This window comes from Silene latifolia, chromosome X (assembly GCF_048544455.1).
Source record: "Silene latifolia isolate original U9 population chromosome X, ASM4854445v1, whole genome shotgun sequence".
Taxonomy (NCBI): domain Eukaryota; kingdom Viridiplantae; phylum Streptophyta; class Magnoliopsida; order Caryophyllales; family Caryophyllaceae; genus Silene; species Silene latifolia.
In genome coordinates this window covers 12907960-12919146 of record NC_133537.1, presented here as the reverse complement: position 1 = coordinate 12919146, position 11187 = coordinate 12907960, and positions in this window count along the sequence as shown.

The following is an 11187-nucleotide window of genomic DNA, read 5'->3' as shown; positions in this document are numbered from 1 at the left end:
GAGTGTTAGCATAGCGTAAAGGAGGGATTTGTTTTGTGGTTGATGTTGTTAAAAGGCCATGTGTAGACACCTCGTTTCTGCACCCCTCGCAAACCACCCGGTGATGATTGGGCCGCATGTTTGATACGCGGAACGATTAGTGACGATTAAATAAGATTATCGTCAAGTGATTGCTCAAATATTAATGTCAACCTCTTAGTTGTCATCTACGTGCCGATACGGTCGTTTTGGCGATAATTAGAGTACATTCGAGTCCGGGTCAAAAACCGTCTCCATTTTCGATATTTGTTAAATCCAGAGTCGAATGTTCTGGAATGTTCCGGATATTTCTATTCCATATTTCTCAAATTTTATCTTTTGGCAAATAATATCCCGTAATATTCAAAAGATAATCGAATTATTTCCGTCCTACCATAACTCAAACGCGAAATCTTTCTTAAACAGAGGAAACCTCACGGGAATAGACGCAACGACAGTCTTGCGCCTCTTCCAAGAGACGCAGGGGCTGCTGCGCCTCTTCCCAGGCCCTTCTTTGCATGATTTACGTATCTTTTTTATATCTTTCCGAGATTCACTTCCAAAGAGTCTCCGAAACCCTATTCCTTCACGTGATTAGTATAAATAGGAGCTTTCGTTCCTCATATTTCTCACGCGAGTGTCCGCCCTTCTCTTCTCCCTTTGCATTCTAGACTTCGTTCTTACTAATTGGCGCCTACGTGCTTGGACTTCCGACCACGTAAGCTCGGATCTTTCCGGTACCAGCCTCTCTCCGTTGCATGACCGACCAATTTGACCACTACACTCAATCAATCTAATCAACTTGTTAAATCGTTTTCCTCTTACGAGGGCATTCTCTTTCCTTGCATTTCGCGTCGAGCATCACTAATCGATCTTCTTAGTTCTTCTCGTTCCGTCAACATGTAAGTCTGAGGGTGTATTAATCTCTCTTTTATTTATTGTATTTTTATTATTGTATAACAATTGTAAGGTTTGTGTCGAAAACACCATTTAAAACCGATTTCTAAAACCGTCTTTAAAACCTTTTTTTTGCGGATTTCCGGTGAGGATGATCGTCGAGAAAAGACGCAGCAACCGCTGCGCCTCTTCGAAGGAGCGCAGCACCTGCTGCGCCTCTTCGTGAGGCTGCCGCAGTTCCTGCTTCTTTTCTTCTTCCTCCGTCCTCTGTAGTTCGTCTCAAATTTATTTCTTTTGTTTTGTTCGTCTGTTAATTCTCTCACATGATAGCATATAATTCATATGTATATTATCCATCATCATTAACATGTTTAATTAAGTCATAAATCCGACTCAAATCCCTAATAATCAATATTTGCGGGTTTTCGTCATTAAATTCAATTCGGGTTTTAGAAGTTCAATTCGTTCATATTGAGTTTCTGGGATTCATTGTTGATATATTTTCACCTGCTTGTTCAATAATTCGTCAATTCATCATGTTTAGTTTATTAATTCGTTTAGTTAGTTAGTTTAATTAATCATTCATTAATATCGACCCTTCACATAATTAATCCGTCTTATTTCCGTCTCATCCATGTTTTACTGTTTTATGACCTCAATCATATGTAAATAATTCATTAACCACTTTCATCCGAGTCTAATATCGTAATCAATCCCTAAAATTAACAATTAACATTAACGATTTGCGCTCGGCTTCAAACAGGCCAGAACTCACCCTTGGAACAGACGCAAAGAATCAGCTGCGCCTCTTCCAAAGGGCGCAGAGCCTGCTGCGCTGTTCCAGGGTGAATTCTGTCCCTGAACTCCTTTTCTGCCTTGACCTAGTTTAATTAGTAAGCGTATTAACTAACTATTAGTCGTATTATCACCTTCTGACTTGTTCGTATTTCTTTGTTTTTATTCTTTTATTCTTTTTTATCAAATCATCCGTTTTAGCGGTATTTTCGACACAAATCGCCTGTTCCCTTGTAATTAATGTAATTTCAATCATTGTAATTTATTATTATTGTATTTTGTATCATTTGTATGTTTTCACATGTAAATCGATCTTGAATTCCAACTTCGACATTAATTGTATGCTAAATTACATGTCAACCGACTTAGTCTAATTCTCACATGCTAGGATTAAAACAATGGATGTTGCATTGCATGCATATGGCCGACGGTATATCAAGTACGAATAAACTCCCTAATCATTAGTAGAGGCCGCTATCGAGGCGGGCGGGATTAGGTGTTCGATCAAAAGAGCTTCCTAATACGTACCCTCACCCCTTACTCCAGATCTCCGTGAGCACCCGTGTTCATTGGCATCCGCGAGAGTCATTCTAGACATAGAATGCTAAGGGTAACGATTTCTTAGTGTTCATGTCACTACTTTGTGTCTTGACATGACACGAGGTATTCGAACGGTTCCAATTTCCCATAAAAATTGGTGGCGACTCCATACAAAATGCAAACGCTTGTTTTCGAGCCCCTTCACCAAGCGCCCCCGTGGGCGGCCCGCTGTCCACAGTTTGGCGACTCATTGGGGAAATACACTTACGTGTAGCTAAGGGTGAAACTTGAACAAGGTTAGGGAATAAGTTTGTACAAGACAATTGTCGGTTTTCATAACTCGGTCTTCCTAGACCGTTTAATTCGGCCTTCCTAGGCCCAACCCAACCCATTCGACCAATCGTCCCGTCTAAACGGTCCTAATTCTTATTTGGGCCTAAGGATGGATAGCGATTGACGTCATCCATACCATGATGCTTACTCTTGTTTGTATCAAGGGCCTTCACTACTTGAGGAAATGGACTAGGAATCGGCCTTACTCTTGTTTGGCACGAGCCTCTCCACAGACTTCGGGTTTGATGGTTCGGTATGGCAACCCACCCTTTAAACCAAAACCCTTCTAAATGCACTCAGCATCCCGTTATAATGCTTGTATAAATGTGTAAACCTTATGTGATCACCATTTCTAAACAAAACCATGACGAATTTTCAAAAAAAATCAAAACCCGTTTTCAATCAAGAATTTCGAAATAGGGCCTTTAATTAGCTCAAAATCCGGTCAAAACTCTGTCCGTTCGTCGTGTCAAAATTCGGGCCACAAGCCCATTTCAAACCTCACCTCGAGTCCACTCCTACAACTACACTACAGTTGACTAGGACACACATTTTCAAAGACCTTGTCTTTCTTCAAAACTCACTCAACACAAGTGGCACACACCCACTTCACGAGTCAAAACTTTTTTAGCAAGTGTGATAGAATGGTCGATCGTGTTTTGATTCGTCGCCGATCTCTTATCCAGTTTCCAAGATGCCTGGGTCAAGTGATGAAACGAACCTCCAGCAAATTCAAGAAAGTAATGATCGAATCCTAGCCGCGATAGCCCAAATGCAAATTACCCAAGAACAAACCTATGACCGCCTTGAGCTTATCGAAGGCCGTATCTTTGATGTAGAGGGAAAGCTACCTCCCCCTAAAGGTGGAGTGCTACAATTCTCCGATGACGAGTCTAAAGATGAGAATCCTGTCCTAGGAACAACCGCAGCTGAGAAAAGACTCCAATACCTAGAGGAGCAATTGATGTACCTTAAGGAGGATGACATTTACAGGGAGAACAATCGCAAGTATGAAGCCGTCAATTCCAAATTGCCCACTAACTTTAGCATGACGGATATCCCTAAGTTTAAAGGACATGAGAACCCTTTAAACCACATCCGCGCCTTCAAGGACTACATGTCTATTAAAGGCATCAAACCCGAGATGTTCTTAAGGATCTTTCCTTCATCTCTTGACACCATCCCAAAGCAATGGTTCTACACTTTAGATCACAAAAAGGTCGCTACTTGGGAGGACGCCGCCATCGAGTTCTCAAAACAATATGCGGATAATGCTGAAATCCAAGTCAACATGCGTACTCTAGAGGTTCTTACCCAAAATGATAAGGAAGGATTCACCGACTTCCTAAGTAGGTGGAGGAAGACTAGTACTCAACTAGTTGAACGCCCGGATGAGGCCACTCTTGTGGAAAAGTTCGTGGATAATCTCAAGCCCATATATGCCAACCATTTGAGATATCAAAATATCAAGACCTTCAAAGACTTAACCATGTTAGGGACACGAATCGAAGATGACATCCGCAAAGGACTCTTGTCCAAAACGGTAGGTCGAGGATACCAAGGGTCCACGAGTCGTTCATACGGCTCTACTAGCAAGACCGACGAAGTTAACCTTCTCGAGCCTTCCAAGAAAACTAGCCCACCAAGGAAGTTCACGAACCTTGGAGATACGTACTCCAACGCTCTAAAAAGACTAATGAAGCAAGGTAAACTCCAACCCATTGGACCTACTCCCGAACCTGAAAGGAAGTCCAAATTCTGGGATGAAAATTCCTACTGTGAATACCATAGGGGCAAGGGGCACGACACAGAAAAATGCTACAAGTTGAAACACGTGCTTCAAGACATGATTGAAGATGGTCGACTTCCAATTCCACCAGGAGGTAAGCCCAACAACACTCAGAATCCTCTTGGAGTTCTAGTGATTACAAGTGACGAATCTACCTTAGATTGCTCACACCTCATTTCTCCCACCGAAAGTGAAATTCATGCAATTGAGAAAGAAAGACTCTACTCTACCATCTCCCCTACCATCTCCGACTTCATCGCATGGGCAAGGAGTGTAGATAGACAAGTGTGGGAACTAGAAAACATGGTAATGATCTTACGCGATCCCAAGGCAACGCCTAAAGAGCGCGTACCATTGACCTTCTCTCAAAATGCTACTATGCAAGAAGTAGTCGCCGTGGTGGATAAACTAGTTGATCAAATCATACAACTAGAAAGTGATACCATGAGGATGAAGGAACTAGCTGCGATCAATGGAGTTTGGGCCGATGACGACGAAGACGAGTATCTCATTGAAAACTCTTTGGTCAAGGAAATAGTCCAAAATGGTGAAGACCAAGATGTGGATCACCTAACTCGGTCGGGTCGTCCATACCAAAGCACTACTCAAAACGGTCCAACCAACGTCATCACACCAAATGACAACGAAGACGACCCCACTGATCATTTGCTCAAGCAATTACAGAAAACCAAGGCTGATCTTTCAGTCTGGCAACTAGTGGCAAGCTCATTTCCGCATCGCCAAGCTTTACTGCAAGCTTTGGCCAAATTGAATGTAGCACATAACTCTTCTCCTGAAGATGTAGTCAACTTGGTCTTCCAAGAATCACCCAAGCTAAGTAATCCTATTACTTTCTCAGATGAAGACTTGCCACCTTTCGGCGCCAGTCACAACCTTGCTCTATACATCACTGTCATCTGTCTAAAGAAAAATGTGCCAATGACCTTGGTAGATGATGGCTCATGGTCAACGTCATACCCCTCAAAACGGCATACAAACTAGGCATGAAAGAGTCGGACTGGACCCCTACAAATCAAGGTGTACGTGCATACGACGGTACACGACGAAAAGTGGTTGGACTTGCTAACCTAACCATAGCAACGGGACCAATCGAACGAAAGGTTAAATTCCAAATAGTGGACATCGAAGCTTCATTCAACATACTTCTGGGAAGGCCTTGGATTCATGCTTCCAAAGCGGTAACATCCACCCTTCATCAAAAGATCAAGATCCCACTAAATGGCAAAGTTGCGACGATCACTTCGTCACCCATCAAGGCCATAATCGAGAAACAATCAAATAATCAAGTCCTTGCGGATCCCATATACGAACTTGGGGGCTTCCAAAGTGTAAATGTCATAGAAAGTGAGTTGGCACCCTTATACTATAATCCCTATTCCAACTTGGTGGTCAACCACATACTCAAAAATCAGGGATACTTCCCTGGAATGCCTTTGAACCCGACTCGGAAGAACACCTTCGCGCCATACAAGAAAGGCAACTCATCGAGAATACCACTTGGACTAGGGTACAAACCCACAACAGAAGAAGTTCTCGAAATGCTTGCCCAAGTCCAAAATCGCAAGTACGTAGGAGTCCAAATGAGGCCATATCTCCCTACCTTGAATGGATACTTCGTTCAAGAAGGAAGTTCGGAACTCTTTCATGGATTTCCCGAACCTTGGCACTACCTCGAGAGGAAGTTAGCCGGAATCGAGATCTTTCACGATTGCTACTTCATCCCTCCAGAAACGGTTCCTACCGTCAAAACCCGTCAAGCACCTTGCTTAGACGAACAAGCTGTTAGCCTCCTGTTTGGAGAGGACCGATTTGTTAAGGCCGCGCAGGATGAGATCATTACTACGATACTTCAAGACGATCGCTTCAACCCCACCGCGTTGATCACAGAAATCGACACAAAGCAGCAGAAAGGATGGAGAAAATCAATCAAAGAAGACTCTTCAAGCTCACCACTGGAGAAGGAGAGATGTTCAAAGAAGAACCAGAAGACGACGAGTTCGAATCAGAATCAGAGTCGGAGTCGGAGTCAGAGTCAAAGTCTAGAGAAGTCATTAGAGAGTCTACTCCTGTCGTCATCCCCACTCCCTTCGTTTCTCCTAGCTTGTTTTCAAGTAGCCACAGTAGTTCGGGAAATGCCCTAATTATCGTCCCTACCGCCACCGACCATGGATCAGTTGGCTTCTTTGTTTCAACTTTACTCGAATCTTAATATGAATAAATCGGGTTACGCTTACTCTTTGCGTTATCTTGAGTGCAATTCTGTTTATGATGATATCGAGAGATGACCAAGACCCGGACTTGACCGAAATACCTCCCTACGTAGCCAAAGAAATACTACGGGAAGGGGAAGGGGACTGTAATGAGGACACCGAACCCATCAATGTAGGAACCGAACTAGAACCCAAAGAACTTAGGATAGGGACTACCTTGAGCTCTACCGAACGGGCCGATTTCATAGACCTCCTAAATGAATTCAAAGACGTTTTCGCTGGGTCCTACAAAGACATGCCAGGAATCGACAGGGATATCGCCGAACATAGGATCCCGATTAAACCAGGTTTCAAACCTCCGCAAATGCAGAAGCTTGACGAATGAGAACAGAGTGGGCTCTAAAGATTAAGGAAGAAGTTGACAAACAATTCAAAGCCGGGTTCATCAAAGTTTCCGAGTATTCTGACTGGGTAGCCAACATAGTACCCGTGCCCAAAAAGGATGGGAGAATCCGAGTTTGTGTTGACTTTAGGGACTTAAACAAAGCAAGCCCAAAAGACGACTTCCCTCTACCTCACATCGACATATTAGTGGACAATACTGCAGACCACGCATTACTATCCTTCATGGATGGATATGCGGGTTATAACCAAATCAAAATGGCCATGGAAGACATGCATAAGACCGCGTTCATCACCCAATGGGGAACCTATTGCTATACAGTAATGCCGTTCGGATTGATCAACGCCGGAGCTACGTACCAACGCACCGCGACTACACTCCTACATGACATGATGCATAAAGAAGTCGAGGTATATGTAGATGACATGATCGTCAAATCCAAAGAAAGAGAGGGACATATTGCGAACCTTCGCAAGTTCTTCGCAAGGCTACGGAAGTACAACATGAGACTCAACCCTCAAAAGTGCACATTTGGGGTGACATCTGGCAAACTCCTAGGATACGTCGTTAGCCAACGAGGCATAGAAATAGATCCTTCCAAAATCAAAGCTCTGATCGAAATGCCACAACCTCAAACGAAAAGGAAGTCGAGGGATTCCTGGGAAAAGTGCAATACATAAGTCGATTCATATCGAAACTTACGATGATTTGCGAGCCTATCTTCAAGAAACTCAAGAAAACAGACCACACCATGTGGGACGACGATTGTCAAAAGGCGTTCGACAGAATCAAGGAGATATTGGCTAAACCACCAGTGCTCATGCCACCACAACAAGATCAACCTCTTGGTTTGTATCTCACGGTAACCGAAACCGCCATGGGCGCCATGTTAGCTCAAACCGTAGGAAGTGAAGAAAGAGCTATTTACTACCTAAGTAAGAAGTTCTTGGAATACGAGTGCAAATACTCCCAACTCGAAAAGACATGCCTCGCTCTTGTGTGGGCAACGAAAAAGCTACGTCACTACATGCTTAGCTACTCCGTCAAGATATTCTCCAAAATGGATCCAGTCAAATACCTCTCCGAGAAACCCGTCCTCAACGGACGCTTTGTGCAAGATGGACCATGATGCTCTCGAATTTGACCTCAAATATGTGCCACTGAAAGTTATAAAGGGTCGCGCCGTCGCCGAATTCTTCGCAGAAAATCCCATCAACGACGCACAAACCATAGATACTTGGTCATTTCCCGACGAGGATATACTTCAAACAGATGTAGACTCCTGGGACCTATACTTCGATGGAGCATCAAACCTAAGAGGATTTGGGATAGGAGTGTTGCTCATTTCTCCTGAAGGTGAGCATACACCGATTGCTGTCAAACTCGACTTCGAGGTGACAAACAACGCCGCAGAATATGAGGCTTGTCTGATTGGACTACGAGCGGCAGTAAGCTTAGGCATCAAAAACCTCCGAGTGCACGGGGATTCGTCACTAATCATCAACCAAGTTACGGGATCCTGGAAAATCCGAAGTGAAAGCCTAGCACCCTATCAGGCTAGAATAGACCAAGTCGCTCAATTCTTTGATCACGTAACCTACTTACACCTACCTCGAGAAGAAAATCAATTTGCAGACGCTCTTGCGAAACTTGCATCTTTGATAAACATGCCGGATTACATGATGGAAATGCCTTTATGTATCGAACGACGGTCGGAGCCGGCTTATGTCCATCAAATTACCGATGAAGAAGAAATCGCACAGGAGCCCTGGTTCCAAGCAATCCTGAATTTCAAGCTCAATGGTACCTATCCGCCAGATATGGACAAAAGGGGACAACGCGCTATACGCCTACTAGCTTCCCAATACATCCTAATGCAAGGAGAATTGTACAAAAGAACACCTCTTGGTGTAGTCCTACGTTGCCTTGATCATTCACAGGCACGAAAAGTGATGGAAGAAGTCCACGACGGAGAATGCGGTCCTCACATGAGTGGACCTATGATGGCAAAGAAAATCACACGTCTAGGTTACTATTGGACCACAATGGAATCCGACTGCATCAAATATGTGAGACATTGCCATAACTGTCAAATCTTCGGGAACGTACAACATGTCCCTCCTTCGTTGCTCTATACGATGACATCTCCTTGGCCATTCTCCGCATGGGGAATTGTTCCAAGTATCCCACAGACGGCGCCAATTGTTCCGGGTGTAATTCCAGAGCAGATGTTTGTTACCACTCGTAGCTAGTAGAATGATGTCCTTGCTTGAATCCTCCTTGCGGTCTCCTGAAACGATGAACAAGCGAGGCTCGGCTTTGGCCGAGCGTACTCACTCCGACGCTCAAGTCAGTGAACTTAGAGAGAAGTTGTTGTAACTTGGCTAAGAGTATATTGTAGAGAGATAAGGAAGATATTACCAGATGAATAGTGGTTATTAGGTCAATTTGTGGATCCTTTCCTCAATGAAGGTTGAGGAGTATTTATAGGCATTCACCTTTTGTCACGTAGTGGCCAAGTGGCCAAGTGGCTATCAGGTGAAAAGACCGTTGTACCCTCGGCCGATGGACTGTGGCCAGGCTCGCCGAGGGTCTTGGATATGAGTACGCGGATTGTGTCCCGGCAGCTAGTTGTCTGCCGAGACCCAGGTGACAGGACGATGGGCTCCATCGGCTAGACTGTCTAAGTCGTTTGACTTTGCTGTGGATACCCTTGACTTTGCTCAATATGTTGACTTGGTCAGCGGTGCAGAATATGCCCCATCAGACATAATCGGGAAAATAACCCCGGCCGGAACAGGAGGTCACTGTTTCATCCTAGTAGCAATTGACTACTTCACCAAGTGGGTAGAAGCGGCTTCCTACACCGCTCTCACGGCCAAAAATGTAGCCAAATTCATACAAAACAACATCATCTGCCGATATGGTTGCCCACATGAAATCATTAGCGATAATGGGTCCCACTTCCAAGCCGAAACCGAACAATTGCTAGCCAAGTACAAGATCAAGCATCATCACTCCTCGCCCTATCGACCACAGACTAACGGCGCGGTAGAGGCGGCTAACAAGAATGTCGTCACAATCCTCAAGAAAATGACTGACAATTATAGAGATTGGCCAAGCAAAATACCCTTCGCTTTGTGGGGGTATCGTACATCAGTTAGGACGCCCACTGGGGCTACTCCTTTCTATTTGACTTACGGCATGGAAGCCGTACAACCAGTCGAGCTAGAAATACCATCCTTGCGTATTCTGCTAGAAAGCCAAATCCCAGAAGCCGATTGGAAGAAAGATAGATACGAAGAACTCATCCTCCTGGATAAACGTAGGCTTCGTGCCTTACATAATGTCCAGACATATCAAGCACGTATCAAACGAGCTTTCAACAAAAGGGTTAGGCCAAGAAACATCAAAGAAGGAGACTTAGTACTCAAATCGGTCGAGCTCTTTTGCAATCGACCCAAGGGGAAAATTCAAGCCTAACTGGGCCGGACCATATCTGGTCAAATCAATAATCCCAGGGGGTGCGGTTAGAATCACAGACCTAGACGGGAATGAGTTCTCAAACCCCACAAATCTCGACCAACTGAAACGATACTATGCCTAGAATAGGACAAAAACGCGCCTCGCATAAACCTAAGTGTCGCTCTTGTGGCACTAAATAAACGGCCCCTGGCCCATTTGAATGTCACTATGCTCTTGCATCTTGGCAAACTTGTCATCCTCATATCATCAAACAAACTAAATTCGCACCTCCCGAGTAAGCAAAAGCTCATGCTTATTTTCTATGTTCATTACAAGCTCTTGCTTCGAACAGTTATTCTTTTACATTTACTCGAACTACGCGCAAGGGTTTGATTTCGCTTTCTCTAAGTGAATACGTAGGCAATCCTTCACGGGATTCAACCCACCATTATATTTAAAATGTAAATAGAAGGACATTTGCATTGCATATGAAATTCGACAAGAATAATTAAAGAAAATCACAACGGTTTCATAACCATTTAACCTTTTTATTTCATTCAATTTCTAATAATAATAATACGACAAATAATAAAAATAGATTAGGCTAGGATTCTAAAAATCCCTCCTTATTACAACAATAATAATAATAATTAAATAATAAATAAGACTCGGGCTATTCCTCCATCTTTCCCTTGCCCTTGTCGTTCTTGTCATAT